Below are 19,393 nucleotides of genomic sequence, written 5' to 3' on the forward strand. Positions count from 1 at the left end.
GAATATTCACATTTAATCACAATTCATCTAATGGAGCTGAATAGATAAGAGTATTTTACTCACAATAGCTGACTCACAATACAACCCAAGTGTGTGTATATGTCATTATTAAATTACATTATATATACTTACATATATGATGCATAGATATCTATATTTAGATATTTATTATATTGTACTTTTTTACTTATATAATTGCATATATACTTGACTATACATACACTGTGTATATATATTACACAAAAACTGCTATAATCAATAGTATACAATATCAAATAGACTCATTAACTTAAAAGCAGATGTATTATTGTGCAAAACTGAATGCAATATGTGCTGAATGTGCATTTCCACTCAGTAAATTCCTGTTGACCATAATGCTGTAAATAATAATCCTGTTAACGTACAAGCGGACAGTTTATTTCTGTATATAGTCAGCATGAATACAAATATTCTGACTGGCGTGTTAATACATCTGTATGTGCAGTTGTACTTTTATATCATGTAAAATCATATCAATGTATTTTGTTTTAAGCGTATGTACTTCAAAATAAGCTGAACCGACCTTCAAAGTGCATCTTTCTTCAGTAAATGGTGCTTCATTTTATATATAGTGCATGCAGTATATCACTGTTACAGGATGAAGGTCATTTTAGATTGTCACGGTTTACTGGAATATTTTTGGAATATCAGTCACCACAAGGTTCATTTACTAACTAGCTTTTGACATTTCAAAACAAGCAGATGAGCATTTTAAGAGCTTCTTATTTGATGGTATGTATTAGTGAAGTTGGCCCGTTATTATGACAGTATTAGGGTCAGTCCTGTTTCTGGGTCAGTGTGTGTGAACCAGCAGGTCAACTGGCCCTTAAAGAAACTGTGAAGAATCTGGATGTCAGCAGAGACTTTTTCTGTCACATGACATCCTTTAAATTGCCCTGATGGAGCACAGCCTCCTGCAGCTCTTTTTTTTTATAAATACAGTTTGTTCACAGTTCAACCCCACCCCGACTCCAGCAGCACCTACTGCCAGCTCCCTCCCTCTCCGCTCTCCTTTCTTTACCCTCCCACCGTCCCTCTAATTTGCTCTCCGTACACAACCTTTGCTGTTTATTGAGATGCTAACTCTCTTTATGAGCACCTAATCCCGGGGCAGGGGGGATAATTTATGAAGCATTTACATGAAGAAGCCCAGCTAATTGGAAGCATGTGTCTGCGTAAGCCTTTCGCCAATGCGAGGCGCACTGCAGATGAGCGGGTTCCTCGCCGCCTGTAACATCATAATCATCATTTCAAACCTGAGATGAAAATTTCGCTGTAGCGTCGCCATATGTCACAGAGGCCAAGCTACGAGCGGAAAGCTGTCTTTTGTTTGCCCGTACGGACGCGGCGTTCCCTCTCCGTCGGCAGAGAAATGAGCCGTCGGCGAGGCTCCCGAGGCTTGACCCGCCGCCCGCCACGTCCACGGGGAGGTCAGAGGTCAGGTGGGCAGCAAGACAAGAGGTCCACTGTCCATTTTGACGTCCGACGACACCTCCGCTCTCTCCCCTGTTTCATCCGTGGCCCTATTCTCTCCAAACTCCCTCAAAAAAAAAAACACCCCCATCCTCATTTACATCAGGTCGTTTGTTACGACTTTATGATTATATATGGGGCTTTGTCTGGCTGTGCATGTACCTTCACCACTCCCAGCTGGTCCCCATTAATAACAGGGCCCCGGCGTCGACAGAGCAGGAGAGACGGAGGAGCTTGTTAGCGTCATAGCCGAGCGCCGGGGCTCAGCATGTGAGAGTGGAAAAGGGCCGACAGGACAGGAGGGAGATGTACAGTACAAACAACACACACACACACACACACAGTCACCTGGAGTATCTTTTTTTACAGCAAATTTGAAGTACATGACATGATGTCCGGCATTTGTCCTCCCAGCAATTGCACAAAAAGCCATCATGACGCATTCGTGTCGGAGGTACATGTGTATACGTGTCAGTCTGCTGGTGTTTGTGGGCCACTGGGCATGTGTCGAGGGGCGAGAGCATAATGAGGCGGACTGGACAGAGTGGGCCGCCGCCGCCGCCGTGCAGACGGGCTCCATTGTGGGTCCCAAACGGCGGCAGAAGCCCCTAAAAATCTGCGTCCCCTGATCTGCGCTCCAGGAGTCGGTGGGGGAATAAAGGCGTGGAAATAGGATTTATTTAGCACGCCTCATCAAAAGGGAATTAGCAGGGTTTGGGGAGGGAAGACGGGGCTCTGTTTAGAGCTAGGATGAATGGCAGGATCATCTCTGTAATCCCGGTGCCCACCCCACCCCCCCGTCCTCCCCTCCTCATCCTCTCCTCCTGCACCCGAGAAACAGAATCACCCGACATTAGCTGCTAAGGTGCAGCCTCGCTCCAGAATCAGTTTGTAAGATGTTTGCAGGTGTAGGTTAAAACGCAACACCTGGATGCTTTTCTCTTTTTTTTTTTCTTTTTTTTAATTCTTCCCTGTCTTTTCAGAAAAAAAAGAAAAAAAAAAAAGAAACAAACAAAAAAAAAAAACATGGCCGCGGAGCTGTCAGATTCGATGATAGCAGGGCTGACGGCGGCGGAGCTTGGCGCGGCGACATGCAACAAACAACGAGCGAGCGTGTAAACTAAAGCAAACAAAGCCCTCCTCCACGCTCCTCCAAAGGCAGGATCCCTCCCACCTGCCACCCTGCGCCGCTGATGAAACATACAGTAACAGAGAACAGCCATTAAATGGGCGAGCGGTAAAAAAAAAAAAGGAAAAAAAAAACACCCCGACTTGTACAATAGTGAAGGGGGGGCTTGTTGTGGCACATCGCTTTCAGTCACACACACCACGAAGCTTGTTCATTATCATCCCTGCTCGTGTTTGTGTTTCCTCTGCCCCCCAGACATGGCGGCTTCGCGCTTGTGCTGGATTTGTTACCTGAGAAAAGGTGACAGGCTAAAGGGTGCTTGACTGGCAAATCTCTGTCAATGAGGCAAGTTTTGCTCAAGTTCCGGACAAATCTCATCAACAGCCCCCCTCGGTATTTATATAATCAGATTTCCAGGGGGTAATTGACAGGGAGCTCGATTTCCACAGGATTTGGGCAAAATAAGCTCTAACTACCCCATTTTTAAAACATCACAGAACAAAACCAGCATTTTTAACTAAATACGTCCCAGTCGATGAGTTAATTCCTCGTTTTTTTTAAAAAAACCTACCGAGCCAGCGAGGCTTAAACGAGGCTAAAGTCCACACATTTAGACAAATGAAGTTTTAATTGTGGTAAAATATGCAACAATCTACATTTTCTGCTCCCTTGGGCTCATCTCTTTCTCCCTCCTCCTCCTCCTCCTCCTCCTCTTCGTCGTCGTCTCAGCAGCAGGGCTGATATAATGGGCTTGGCCAGAATAAGCAATGCTCCCCGTATATATATCTCATCGCCTGGGTAATTCCAGCTCAGTTTATGTGTTGTGGAGGCAGCGTCGGGGCCCCGGCAGACCCATAGCTCCTTTATGTAACACCCAGGAGAATCTGCCCCCTGCACAGGTACAGGCCTGGGAGAAACAAACACCATCAGTAACCTGTCTGCGACGCTCCCCTCCTCCTCCTCCGAATCCATCCGTCCCCTCTTTTCTCGTCTCCCTCCATCTCTTGCACCCCGCAACCTAATCATCGCCGGCCCCCATTCCCGTGATTTATCGCTCGGCACGCCGCCGAAAACCAATAGATCAGGCTTTTTTTGCGGCAGGGGGCCCGGGGAGGCAGAGAGGAGGGACAAGGGAGATTGGGGACGGTGGCAGGGGGGAAGTGGGAAAGGAGACCTGGAAGAAAAACCCACCTATGATGAAGTGCTCTGTGACGCAGGAGGAAAAAAGCAACAGCGGCATCACGGCTCGCGGTCGGCGTCCCGGCGTCCCTCCGAGCACATTCCTCTTTCTTCCTTTATTCCATCTCCGAGCAGCCCCTCTCTCTCCGGTGTCCTCTTCTGTGTCTCATCTTTTCTCTTTACGAATAGCCTCCTGCCTTGTTAGAGCCCCGCGCTGCAACTCCGCCAGGACTCGGCACCAACATTAGCGTGGGGATAATTTCCACAATTAGCTCACATCAGCGGCCTTTGCTCAGCCGAAATGGGACAAAGCCGAGACTTTTGTGCTTGTGGAAGCACTTCAACTTGCGTTAATATCGATAAGCTCCTAAAATTCTCATGAAAAAAGCTCCGAACACGTGACCTCTGTGTCCTCGGCAGCAGACACCGATGTTTGACATGAAGCTGCTCAGTGGAAACGTCTGATCGCTGACCATGACACGAGCTCATCTCCCACAATAAGATGCTATCAGCTCTGATCATGTGTTCATCCTCTCCCTAATCCTTTCATCCACTTGTCATCGCTCGGCGTGTCATTTCGCTTTTATGAGCCGAGACAAATTCTTCACATCCTCAATATTCCTTGAATGTAAACGTTATTTTAAATCCTTCTACAATATAGTTTGAAATCAATAAATGGTGAACGAGCTAATGCGATACACTACAGTTCTAGTCTTAGCTAGACTCTAAATCAGCTTGTGTGTTTAATTTGCCCTGAACGTTACTTCAAACATGTCTGGACTTCAGTTTTGTGTCTTCATGTGAGTCTTGTCTAGACTTGCTTCATTCTCTAGCGCTTTAAAAGCTTTTGCATTTTGCTTCATCTGTGAGCAATCAAAGGATTAATGATTAAGTCTGTAAAAATTCAGTTTGATCAACAGTGCAAAACCCCCCGAAAATGTGTAATTTAAGATGATACAAAACTGAAATGGACAACAAATCCGGACATTTCTGTGGCCAAAACTCTAATTACAGTCAAACACACAACTATAATTGCCATTTTTCTTGATTAATGACTTAACTAGTTACTGATTATTGAAACTTGGACTCAGAGAAGAGACATTATGAAGATCTTTTGTTTGTTGATAAAGGATCCGAGTTGGTCGTCTGCAGAGAAACTGAATTTCTTACTGCACATGTAAGTTTTTTATATAATATTGGCAAAGTCTCACTCCCTAAATCAAACGTACACACTGTGCTTTTTACTGCCGATGTGTTTGTTTAGAGTGTAAAGTTTGTTGTTGTCCAAAATAATTCAAGATAATAATTTCGTGATACTTGTGATAAAAAGTCAAATTCACATTTAACATTGTTTATCGTGCATTTTAGCTCTTTTTGGCAAATAAATGACACTTTAAAAACCAGCGTAATGAGCCAGAGATAGAATATGTAGCCATAAACATACTGGATGTTGCTCCAGTTTTGGTTGCAACCACATGCCGCTGGATTATTTCCGATATTTGATACGTATCATTAACGTGATATCCATGTTTTTGTTTATTTTATAGGATTTCTATCATCAGTACTGATATATCTAACGATCATGGAGGCTGCACACATGCAAACAGACTCAGTGCATAACACCAAAAATCCAAAAATAGTTGAAACTCATGCATTGTCTCAGATTAATCAGTAGACAAACAGCATTAAATAGCACTGACAGACTATTTGCATCAGTACTGTGTAATTTGAGAACACGTTTTGCATTGAAAGAAGAATCCACACTTTGTGACCATTAGAATGTAGCTAGAAGTGTTCATCATGGCGAACGCTGCGAGTCGTGCAGGTACGTGGAAACACTTGACCTTCTGGCCACCTGTCCTCTGCGTCTACAGCAGGACACATGGCGTTAGTCCTCAGAGACGACACTTCATTACAAACATAGATTGGATTATGTCTTCCAAAACAGACTGACCGTGTCCAATCACTCTAGTGCGGCTTTGAATCTGGAATATTCACCTTATGTCTGGACCGGTGGGTCGGGGAGGTTGGCTCGGCCTCCTGGGGACGGGAACACGGGGGCCAGCGGGGGAACAGAGGGGCATAAAAAGAAGCAAAAGTGGAGGGGGGGAGCGAGAAAGAAAGAGAAATGTCTTTTAAATGACATCCCCATTGTGAGCCGGAGCAGGACGATGGCACTTTGCAAAACTGCTAACAATGAGCACAGGAGAAATCCCTTATCCTACAGGGGCCCGGCAGCATGCTCGCCATTACCATAGTCATTTAAATACAGTAATCTCATTTTCTGCCTCAGCCGAGGGGGCATGCTAAATTTCCCAGTGTGAAGGGAGGAGGGAGGGGAGCGCATGGCGTTCAGGGCCTGCAGGATTAGCGACTTCTCCCAATTTGTGTGTGTCTTGAGTTTGTGGGTTTTGAGTAGCAGCACGCTGCAAAAAAAAAAAAAAAAAAAATCCATCTTATCGAGAACATTTTGATTCCTGCAAGACTAAATCTGCTTTAATGCAAGTTTGGCCTCCGCTAAGTCAAAGCTGGAGTGTGTGACTTTTACATTTAAGTGGAGTTCAAACAACGCTGATTAAATGCGTTTTTTTTGGAATAACATGGTTTTAAATCTGGTTTGTGTGGCGACGTTCAGTAGCAACACGTAAACCAGAAATGACATATTTGAAGTAGATATGGAGTAAAGTGCAGCAGCTTGGGTTATTTCTGAGCCTTGACATTGTCCAAGGAAAGTTTCTGATGCTGCAAATCAAACAGAAACTCAGTGTTGAGAGGAAGGATGCGTTAATAGTGTCGGTGCAGTTACTCTCGCTGCCACAAGGGGGAGACAAAAGCTCCGCACTGCAGGTTTAAATGCTAAAATCCGGGAAATAAATTGCGTCACCAAAAAGATGCGAAACGGGTCGAGATGAGATCACGTGACTTATAGAATAAACGCAAAAACAAGGAATGAAAGTGCAAGTATTACCAAAACCATCTGTTGTAAAGATGCGTTACAGTTTAGAGACTGATATCTTAGTGGACATTTGACCGAACACTAGATTACTACCAACATTTTCAGTGGCTTGTTTTTCATTAGTCCTGATTAAAGCAGTTTAGGTCATTCAGGGAAGTGTTTGTCCCCATTAGGAATCATTTTGTTGTGATTTTGTCGTGTTTCTTGATCTCCGCTATAAACTTGGTGAGAATTATTTGATCAAAACTGTTGGTGATCATGACAAAAACTAGAAAAATGAAATTCGAGTTTTCAGGAAATATCCTTAAATCATGATGATTTTTTGTCAAGATCCTTCAAAATTGAAGCAGGGCTGCAACCAACGATTATTTTCATAATTAATCGATATATTGGGTTGTTTGAGATTAATTGCCTGTAAGAAAACAGAGGAGAATGTTTCCTGGAGCCCAAAGTGATGTCTTTAAATGGAATGAAATCCCCTAGTTTATGATTTACGCTGTTAGAAAACAGAGAAAAGCAGGAAGGGCCACTGCGTAAGCTGAGTTTTGCACTTTCACACCATTAGGGTCAGATTTTCTGACTTTTGTTGATTAATTGTGGCACAAAACCAAGAAAACGATGGATCCTACAATTCCCATAATGCAGCTAATGGCATCTTTTGATAATAAAAGCTCAGTCTGCTAAATGTAAAGACCCTGACAGGTGAAGGTTCGAGCCCACAAGGACCCACTCACCCCTACTTTATGTTTATTATTGCTTCTATTTCTAACCTGTACTTAGACCTTTTAATGCTCTTTATTTTAAATAGCAACCATTTGTGCACCTTATTTCTCAACCGGCATAATTTGCACATTAATTGCACCTTCTTTTGTACATTGGGTTTCTCATTTTATTGTATTCCTTATTTCCCATCTATCTATCGTCTAGTTTTCAATCTTAAAGCCACTTTATCCTGACGAGGACACAGTAATTATTTCTCAGACGACAAAGATTGCACAGAATTCACGAAGCAGAGTTTAAATCGTCTCATTTTTTTGTGTTCTACTTTGAGGATCCTGCCTTGTTTCTACAGACTTAAAAAAAACTCGACACGTATTTTCAGATTTGCTCGCTCTTAATTGACAAAACTCACCCGACGAGGCCGGACATTTTTTGCAGCGCAGGTGTCTGTGCATGAGCAGGAGAGTGCGATTCAGGAGGGCAGGTGGAGTGTGTGTCTGTTTGTGGGGTTTTTCTTTTTTTGCTGCAGCAGCTTTGGGGATATCATATCAGATCGAACAACAAAAGAGGAGCGAGGGAGAAAAAGCTGTTTCCACACAAGCTGTTTTCATTCTTCTCCGCTTCCGGTCCAGTGGAACAGTTGATGAAGTTTAAATGAAGCAGAATTAGGAGATCAAGCAGACACGGGGAACCGGCGTCGATGGTATCCGCGAGGAACTCCCGCCTCCCCCCAACGCCCTGGAGAATCGAACCGCGGACAGCTGACCTGGATGAAATTGAGAGAAAAGAGAACCACGGAGGGGAAGGAAAAGAAGAAGAAGAAAAAAAAAGAGGCGAGGAGGAGCAGGAGGGAGGAGGGAGCTGAGAGAGATAAGGGGATGAAGTATCTCCTAAATGTGATAATCTCCAATCACCTCTAACATCAATTCTGTCAAGGCCCGGGTTAATGAGCTCACAGCCGATCAAGCGTTATGCGCCGCCGCCTCCCTCCCCACCCCCCTCCCACTCTCCCTTTTCTCTCCCTCGCAGTTGCTCTCATCATCATTGTTGTTCTTTTGATTTAATCCCTCTTACTTCAGCTGATTTGAGCAAGAGGAGAAAGAGGGGATGGAGGGGGGAAAGCCTATTACCCAAGCTCCTCTGCTCTCAACTATCTAAATGCTAACGATGTGAGGGGGCGAGGGGAGGCGAGGCGAGGGGAGGGGAGGGTGAGGAAAATGATGATGGGAGGAAGACACCGAGGGGGGAAATGGAAAAATGTGTTGGCAGGAGAAGGACAAGATGCAGCGGAGGGGGGCTAATCTGCTGCAGCATCGAGGTCTCCGGGAGCAGTTTGGTTATTTTGAAAGCAGGTTAGCTGAGGAGAAAAGAAGCGGCGTCCTGTGTGCTGACCTTCCATCCCCGGGGTCAAAGCACCTGCTCTCGGCTCTTTACTTCCACTCGAGCACTTCTGACATCAGCATCTTTTTTTTTTCCTTTTTTTTTTGTTACCTGCTTCTGTTCTATTGATTAAAAAACACGAAGGGGAAGCACGTCTGACAGAATTACACGCCGAACCTGTGATTCACTTTGGCCGGTGTAGTTGGTCGGAAAAGGGTAAAAGCTGCAGGTCACCTTGAACTCAGAGTAATGTTTGTTTCGATCCAGGCGCACCGATGGGACCGGAAGGCACATTACTTTTTATTTTTTCCCTCCGCTGCCTCCTGAACAATTGTTTTCTTAGTTAGGCTTCTTGATACAGTACCCAGAGGCCCCTAAAAACAACTGAGTAAATATTTGGCAATTGCTCGAAAATGATGATTACGAGCCGAGGTTTGGCACGTCCGCGGGATTGCGGTGTCTGTGCACAAACCTAGCAAGCTTTAATTGGACTACAAATTCTCCAAAGAGAGCGCACGCAATCCAGCGTTTCCCTCGTTTTAATTTCGCTTTCTGTGAACTTTGCAATTACGGCTGCTAGGCAGGCAGGTAGGCAGCAAAAAGCACCTGCGCGTCGCAAATTAATTGCCTCACAAGTTCACACGGCGGCTCGGCTAATTTACACGGCGACACGAGGAGGGGAAAAAGGGGAAATGTGCCACTCTTTCAACTGTAACAATGATTTTGATTTGTTTTTCACCGCCTGGCGCTCGGCATCTCAATTCATCTCAGGATACACAAGAACAATGGGAGGAATTTGCTCGAAAACACACACACAGGTTGTTTCGAGCACAGTCACTTATTCTGTGCATAACAACTCTACCCCTCTTCCTCTTTCTAAAAAAAAAAAAAAATCCCCATTTGATTTCATATTGGCCAATGAAACAGTGGAGGGTGAGAGGCAAGTGAACAATCAATCTTTGTAATGTGATCCATGGATTGAGCGCGGTGAGTAAATGTTTGCACAGGCATCCATCCAAGCCTGCAGTCAAACGAGTTTCTGCAGAAAAAGGAATCTATCCAGGGCAGGCCTCTCTCTTTATCTCTCTCCTGCCCGACAGCAGCAGGGTATCAAGCACATTATATTCCAGCGCTCTGTGCATTTTTCATATAGGCTCGCCTTTTATGTTTTATGTACGCCAGCTCAGGGGAGAACAGCTGTGTGGGCGCCGCATCCTTCTGTAAGTTTAGAGGGGGAGAGAGAGAACTCATTTTCGGTGGGAGAAGTGGAGCAGAATGCCAAACGCAGCGAGCGCGAGTACCTGCGAACAAACAGGAGCTGCAGACCAAGGCCTGCCTCTGCTATTACATTACCATAATACACGGGAACAACACCTCGCATGCTGTTACTGCGGTAATTTGAAAACAGATTGACAGGATTTACAAGTTTCTCAGCTTATCTTCGCCGTGACCCCCGTGACCTCCATCTTCAACTTTTTTTTTTTTTTTGGGGAGCCGGAACCGTACATTCGAAAGGCTTATTTGCAGACTTTTCCAGGATAATCTGGTATTACCTATAACAATGGAAATTGATTTTTTACTTTTTCGTGTTGCGTTTGATTCCAAGAAAGAAAAAAAAAAAAAAAGCACATCGTGTGATTTTATAATTGACCCTACTTGCTCTTTGGTGCAGACTTGATAAATCCCGTCGGGCTCGGAGCGTAGCGGCGCTGCTTATGTGGAAGAGCTCGCTGGATGAGACGCGGTGAAGTGAGAGTCTTTGAGAGATTTAGGCTGCTTTGTAAATTTGTCTCAGTGCTGTCTGTACAAAATGTTAACATTTTTAGTTTGCTGCTAATGCCAACCCGACTGTCGGTAAGCAGAATGTTAAATGTGTGTGTTCCGGGGTTAAACATTAGAATGCATGAGTGGAGGTAAAACTTCTAACTCGATGATTTAAACATGAAAAAGCCAGACGGTGCAGTAATAAAGGAACTCTATGGCAGTATTTTTGTTAGTTTTGATGAACGCTTCTTACCTGTAAAGTCTTGCGGTGACTCAGATCATGCAACAAACTCATTCGTAGGATGTTTTACTCCTATTAAACGTCAGTGTGGTCTACAGACGGAGATCCTCTGCTGGAGCCAGAAGGTGAAGTGTTTTTCGTTCAGAGGGACACACTGCCACCCAGTGTTGCAGGCACCGAGGCAGGAAGAGTCCACTGAAGTTTGTCCACTGCAGCAGCAGCAGCCGCCTCAGCCTGGTTTTCTTCTGCTTTAATGACCCAGCCTGATGTTAATGTGGAGCGATGCTCAGTTATCTACCACGGTGAGCTGTTAAAGCTGTCTGAAAGTGAACATTAACCCAGGGGGCTCAGAAAGATCAACTCAGTGGTCAAAACCGGCTTTTTTAGCCATGGTTCTTCGTATTTCTCTTCAGCACCTGAAGTTAGTGCAAAACATCGACGCCTCTCCAATGCCTTCTTGTCCATTTCAGGATTGATTTTAAGATTTGGTTTTTTAGGTTTTACATGGGTTCTTGCCTCCTTATTTTGCGTAACTCTTACATCTTCATACCCCAGTTAGAGCACTGAGGTCGACAAACTCCTGGATGTTCCAAGATCAAGACACAAAATTAGAGGCAATCGAGCCTTTTGAGGAGCTGGTCTTGATCTCTGGAACATACTTTCATGTAAGAACTGCTGAGACTGTAGTCACTTTTAAGTCAAGACCCACCTGTTCTCTTTGGCGTTTCATCCAAGTAGAGCGATATCGAGTGACAACTTCATTTTATAGAGCATTTTAAATTCTCAGTTTACAAGTGTTACAAAAGCATTTTCTTGACATTTTAAAAAGACAGATTTAACAGTAATATTCTTGTTTATACGCTTTTTCAAATTGAACTTCAATGAGAAAGCTCTAAAATTGTTCAAAACTTATCTTTGTAACCCTTTAAAGTGTCTTACCATCAGTATTTATTTATTTATTCATTATTATTTTTAACGGTAAAACAGGAGTCCCACAGGGTTCTGTCTTCGGCCCACTTTTTATATTTATATAATATATAACACTAACTAGCCAGAACAATAAAACCACCTGCCTCATGCTGTCTAGTTTCCTCAAAACTCTAACCATCAAAGTCATCATGGACTCCACATCAGGCACCAAACAGCAGATCCTGTAAGTTTTGGAAGTTGCAAGAATGGAAGTTGCTCGATCAGATTGAGATTTGGGTAATTTGTCAAGTCAACACTGTGAACTCTTTATCTTCCTCAAACCGGTCTTGAACACTTTTTCACAGCGTGGCATCGTCCTGCTGAAAAAGGCCACATCAGGAGAAACTGTTGGCAAGAAGTGGGATACGTGGTCTGCAACGTGGACTGTTTAGGTAAGTGGTACCTGTCAAAGTGTTATCAACATGAATGCAGGACTCAGGGTTTCCCAGCAGAGCATCACACTGCCTCTGCTGGTTTGCCTTCTCCACATAGTGCATCCTGCTACCATCTCTTCCACGGGTCAGTGACACACCTACAGCTGTCCGTCCACCTTCTTCCACTCCTCCATGTTGCTCATTCTAGGTCCTTTTGTTGGTGGACAGAAGTCTACATCTAGACTCTGGTATGCTGCCTCTGTAGCTTCTGTCACAGCCAGTGTTGAGGTTTTGCTGCAGTCACTCTTCTGTGAGATCGAACCACAGCAGGCTGCCTTTGTTCTTCATGCACATCAGTGAGTCTTGAACACCCATGACCCTGCCGCTGACTGCAACCAGTCATGGTAGGTACGAGCCACTACATACCAGGAACACCCCACAAGTTGCACAGATCCTCGCGCTGTCCGTCACTTCAAGAACAGCATGCTTCCTGATAAATTCCATCCCTTGGCAGGTGTAACGAGATGATCAGTGCTGTTCTTGTCACCTGTCAGTGGCTTTAATGTTGTTGCAGATCAGTGATTTACTACAATCATGTCGTGCAGGTTTTCGGATGTTTTGTAGACAATGCTGGAGCTATCACAAGGCTGTTAAATAAAATGTAAAATGGTTTGAAAACCCTCATCTAGACAGACATATTTCTCAGTATTAGTGATTGATATCGTATGTAAAACTCCTTCCCATGTAATTCTAAATGGATCGTGGCAGGGATCATTTTAAATGTAAGTTTTTATATGTCAAAAACTAATTTGTAATAAATATCCGAGTAAATACCCTGTAAAGAATATAAATAAGTGTACATGATTCAATTAAATAGCTGTTTTATTGTAGAATATCCACTTTCATTATTATGAGAAATTGCCTTGTATGGGATCAGACACATAAAATGTATTCAGTACATCACACACGATGTCTCAGTTGATGCTGATCAGATTTTGGAAACCGATAAAGCTCATTTCATTCATTACATTTTTAAAATTGCATTTACCGGCTGAAGGCAGTTCCAGCAACTCTTGTGCTGGATTTGTCTTTGAATGACGTATCATCCCAACACCTGCATCTCATTTCACAACGATCGATCAAAGTCGCTCGAGACTGAGCTGATGTTGACAAAATGTAGAATCTCGCTGCTGAATTCAAACAATGAAACTGGATATATAAACAGCAGGAAGCAGGTTCACGGTGAAGTTATTATTCATGGAGATGTGATGAATTCACAGTTTGACTGCATCAGCTGCAGAAATGATGCATCTAACATCACTTGTTATTCAGTCTTATTTAGTACACTGCATAAACTACATAAATGTCCAAATATCAGTGGAGTCGCTGCAGATTGAAGCCCACAACAATTATCCTGTGCTGTATGTAGAACAAACCGTATCCTGCTGGGGGTTTTTTTGACTCTTCAGAACCTATTACAAAAACTATACAACTGTTTTCCATATTGTGTACATGTAAAGTGATGCAGCATTTTCTGATCAGGTCAGTTTACTCTTTGCTCAGTGTTACTGTCTGCTGATAGTGACACAATGAAACAGGCAACTCAGTGGAACCACCTCAATGACCCCTAGTGGTCACTCATCCAATCACTTACCAGAAATCTACAGCCTACATCTAATTTTTTATTCATTAATAGGCAATATAATGACCAGTGACATCAAATTTTATATTTACAGATTTTATTTTTAATGCCACTTGTTATGTATTTTTAGATTACTGCCATAATTTAAATCTGCAAATGCAAAATGCCTCTAGTTTGATCCACTTGAATCCTCAAATAACACATAAAACACACAGTTTCTACATGTGCTACTGACCTTAATCACTGTAATAACTTGTAATCTATAGCACTGATTGTACTACTTTGCACTGTAATACACTGAAGGCAGCCTGTCTCGAACATTTTCAAAGATCTGTGCAGGCGGCACAGACTATTTGGCTCTTAATTGATTCTTTTGTTCACCTCAATCCCCATCAGCATGAGGCTGAACCTCCATTATTGGCCAAGAAAAGAGGAGGACTGAGAAATGGGCAGATAGAGCATGAAGAGAGATAGTTGGGGATGAGGAAAGATAACGAGGAGGACAAAGTACCCTGTAGGATTAGCAAAAAGGGTGGATAATAGGGAGCAAGTGTGACCGCAGATACAGTCGCCTATCAAGTGGGAGTGAAAATGGGGGGGAAGGACTGGAAATGAGCGAGTCATATTCTGTAACTTATCCCCTCGGCTCACCAGAGACCAAAAGGCGCTTTGGTTTCAGATGCAGGGAGGCCAGACTCCAGGTAGCCGCAGGGAGATGTGGAGGGTATTTTTTCACACTTGAGAGGCTCCTCGCTGTACCTAACTGGCCACACTGGCCACCAGTCCTGTACACTGGTCCCAGCTTGGTGCTTTGTCAATGTGCTGTGACTAATCCAGGAGGGGTCCCGCATTTTCTCTCACCCTAATTAAAAGAGGATTAGGTGGGATGGAGCTCTGGACCACTCCAACACGCATAGCCACAGTCCCTTCTCTTTCCCAGGATAATCACACTTACTGGAATTGCCTGGATTTTCTGTGCGTGTCGCCACCTGAACTCAACAAACAGCGCCGTCACTGAAATGCTTGGTGCTGAGACTAAAGGGGGCTTACAAATATGGATTCATCCAAAAAAAAAGATGCACTGTAGCAGTTCCCCAACTGGTGTCATCTGCTGCACTGTTGTATTTCATGACTGATTATAAAATTTAATCCTGGTGGCTTTATTCTCATTTGTGCATGTTCTGCAGGGATGCGTAGTCATTTAAATTACAGTTACTGCTTATTTTCCTTTAAAATACCCAATTCATGATAAGAGACGTCCTTTATGATCATTTGTTCTGATTTAGAGCATTGCAAATGGAGACAGAAAAAGAGTTTAAGTGCCTTCTTTTGCTCTCTCCCAATTTCACTGTGAATACAAATGATTCTGCATGTCATCCATCCATCCATCATCTATACACCGCTTAATCCTCACTAGGGTCACAGGGGGGCTGGAGCCTATCCCAGCCGACTTAGGGCGAAGGCAGGGGATACCCTGGACAGGTCGTCCTGCATGTCACTAATGCATAAATGTCTGTTTCAGCTGCAGGGAAACTATAAGTAAACATAAGAAAAGAAAGAATGTGAACCAAAGTACCAATTTTAGGATTAACTGAAAAGGGAAATCACAAACATAGACTATGGCTGCTGTGTACCAAGAGGAAATGTGCCCTGAATTTTGCCTCACAGGCAGCTTGACTGGGTTGAGCCTCCCAGGTCAAGACTACCATAACCAATTGTCACTATAACTGTATTTTCACGAAACTATGCTTGTTTACTGTGACTTGCTGACTTTAAAATAACCCAAAAAGGTTCAAAAAAGAAAGAAAAACTCATAGTAAATATAATGCTTTTGGAATTTTTGCTGCAGTGACATGGTTAGGTTGCGGAGAGAGCGAAAATGTGGCAAAGGAGAGCAGAGGAATGGTATGCAGTAAAAGTCAGAGCAGCTGGAAATGGACGCACCGCTGGTCCATTTGCACCGATGTTTTATGAGCCCAAAACTCCTCGGGTATCAGGTCGCCCCACACCAACTCAACTGGCTCAAAAACAAGCAAACAGTGAAACCTAAGGCGCCCTCTGAGCTGGCATGCATCTACACACATATGTTGCATCGGTTCTTATTAAGTTGGGGCCACAATTATTTATTCCTGTATGAAATCAAACAAAAAGTTTTCTGAGGAAATGACCTGCACATGAAGTGTTTATAGTATAATTACTGCCAAACACAGAATCCGGATGAAATTTGATGAAGATACTTTACTTATGTTTGGGGTGAAACAAAAAATAAACAAATGACAAAGACAAAACTGTCAACCCTTCAACAATTCAATGTCAAAGGTATAACCTTCCTACTGTTCTTCATCGGCTAATTGTTCCAGCTCATCCAGATTTAGAGCATCAACCTAAACCTTGACTTTCAGTTATAGATTCTCAATAAGAATGACTGGGTTTTAAGACAGACACTTCAGGACTTTGATTTCGTTGTCCTTCAAAAAGTTTTGGATCAACTTAGATATATGCATTGGATCTTTACGCTGTTTTCCACTGCAGGAATTTGTGATCTGTTTTAAGGAAGCCCTACCCTTGTGCTCCCCTGAAGAACCTCTTTGAAAGCCTTTATTGTTGCAGAAAGAAGTATCTGCTCCAGGGTCTGTACTTCTAGGAAACCCTGAACAAAACAAAACACGCTGATTGGTTGAATTCAGAGAGAACAATGAGCGCCATCTTTCCGATGTCCCCGTCAAGAGGCATCGAAATCAAGAACATAAATTCACCATATAAGCCAACATAACAAACCCTCCATTAGTATATATCCTACTGATTCCTAGAACTGGAGTTAGAAACAACTACACTACCCTCTGTGTTGACGGCGTGGTTGAAGCCATCAGGTCCTACACTGTGATGGAAACAGAAAGTCTGAAAGAGCAGATTCAGAAGCCATCCCTGTAAACGTTTGTGCCACCTCGCGCCTGCACTCTGAGCTCCCGCAGTGGAAAGCCGCCTATCGTTTTGCCGGCAGTCCCAACAGCAACCTAAAGTCGAACTGGCAGCAGATGTCTTTACATTATCCTTCCAAATGTCAACGTAATCTGCACCTGAACGAGGTCCCCTGTGCCTCAGGCAGCAAAACAGCCACACAGCATTATGCTCCCACCGCCGCGTTTAACTGGAGGAACTGTGTTTTTAGGACTGAAGGGGCAAATAAGACAAACATCCATGAGCCCGACACCTCGAGTTTTCTTTCATCGGACCAGAGGACGGATTTCTAAAGCTCATGTGCTTTGATGTGCTGCTGTGTGATCAGAGGAGTGTTCTTTGGACATGACCACAGTGAAGAGCCCTTACAACACCTTTCCTTTAAACTTGAAGTCCCGTTAACACCAGTTCTGTTGTGGGTATCTTTGCACAGATCTGGGGACATTTCTTATGATTTTCCTCTCCAAAGTCTCAAATGTCTTGCGACCATGTGTCTTCTTGTACTTTGCTCTAGATGCTTGGAAATGTTGGTGTAGCCTTCCACCTACTGCCTTCTCTCTACACTCCACAGTTATTTATTTGCTTTTTGGCACGATGGAACCAAGAATATTAAAGTGGTGCCGCTGAATTCAGCCTTCCAGAGCCAGAAGCCCTGTTCATTGGAGTTTAATGTAGATGGGGTTTTAAAGCTAATAATTGCAATTTGCTTGAAGATGTTCTAGTAACTACAAGTTTTTAAAAAAAATCCAATGTAGGGGCCTTTTCATTATGTATATTGTAGTTGTTTTTTTTGTGTAGAATTAGAATTAGACGCTTCATTGTCATGATAATACAGTGCAAAAGAGCGAAAATATTGAAGGCATACTCTGAGTAAAATGAGTGCAAAACAAAATGTCCATAAAGACCTTGCAAAAGAGTCAAAAAAAGAAATTGCAGAAAGTTTATTTTGAAAAACTAACCTACAAAATACAGAGCGTATTTTGTAGGTTAGTTTTTCAAAATAAACTTAAACAAAACGGTAATAATAGAACAGTTCAAGTTTAATTAACACATAAAAGGTCTATGCTACAATGCTGTATGTTGTTAAAGGATCTTAATATCACACAAGTAAATGTGAACCCACTGTAGACTCATTTTTTTTTAAATAATGTGATGTTTTACATTATTAATTTCAGCAACACACATCTGTGAAATTTTCTACCACCACTTCCAAAAAAATGTCGAGCGATTTTGTTCACGATGATGCTTCAGATCCATTTTTTCGCTTTCGATATCCACTATAATGAAAAACCAAAGTCGCTCAGTACATGTTGATGAAAATCTGCCATATTGTAGGTTATTAATGGAAGCTGCTTTCAGCTGTTAACTAATCCTGCACTGTGGCCCGCCTATAAATAGCCAGCTGAGATTAGATAGTTTAAAGTGCTGGCTAATTTAGCTGCCAGCTGCCACACTGAGCGGACTGCTTGACTCCCGCTGCACCGCTGGTATGTGGGGAAGCCATTAAAAATCAACCTCAGCGGCCCTGACCTCCGCCCAGAGCATCGCGGGGGGGGGTTCCAGACTACAGTGTGTCCTCTGGCTGATTTGCAGCTTGAATTGTCAGTCGCTGTTTACGTCCAGACACGAGCACATAAGCTCTCACCGATTTCCCCAAAGCTCCGACCGCTGAGCTCGGTCATCAACACCTTTTCAAAGCTGTCAACTCGACTACATCTTGCCAAAGCAGTAGATGGTGTTGTTCAGTTGTCACCACCCGTAAACGTCACACCCAGATGTCTTTTTCAATTTTTAAACACATTTTGAAGTCATGTTTGCATTTTTGTGCCACAAAACTTCACAATAACGATGTTTTTTCTTTTCCATGAAAACGAACCTTTGCAGCATTAAAATGTCTTTAAATGTAACCCCTACTTCCATGAAGTGTACATCTATGAAGTCCCTCCCTCTTTCTCCACCCAGCCCTCTGCTACTTGCTGCAACTGGAGCACACCAGCTCACCGACTCTGTTTAAACTCTGTGAAATGACTCTGAGCTACACAACAGTATGTGTAATATTGTAGTAATTTAGCAGCAGATGGACAGTTTTCAGCAGCCTTCAGTTTGTACGGAAACTTACAGAAACACATGATTTATTAAAATGTTCTTTGATGCCTGTATGAGTTTGTACACAGTCTGCAGTAGTTTTATTATGACTGCAGCTGTTAAAACACTGATAAAATAGTCAACTGCAGTAGAAAGAAATACTCTCATACGAGTACAGTACTGACTGCCAGGGCTGAAATATACATACAGATGTTATATTCGCAATCCTCACATTCCTTAAAGACGTTTCAAAAATTGAATCAGTGTGATGTGAATATACAATATACTAGAACCACATATTCTATGCGGTTGATTATTTGGAATCTGAATATATCCAGACTGATCTACATTAAAAATACATGTAGAATAATACTTCAAAATCCGACATATAAAATTAAAATCTCTGCACGGTAACTAAAATGAAAAGTTTCTATTGATCTACATATTGTTGGGCCAACATCTGAACCAACTGAGGCTGGAAATG

This window comes from Stegastes partitus, unplaced genomic scaffold (genome assembly GCF_000690725.1).
Source record: "Stegastes partitus isolate 25-593 unplaced genomic scaffold, Stegastes_partitus-1.0.2 Scaffold554, whole genome shotgun sequence".
NCBI classification, from domain to species: domain Eukaryota; kingdom Metazoa; phylum Chordata; class Actinopteri; family Pomacentridae; genus Stegastes; species Stegastes partitus.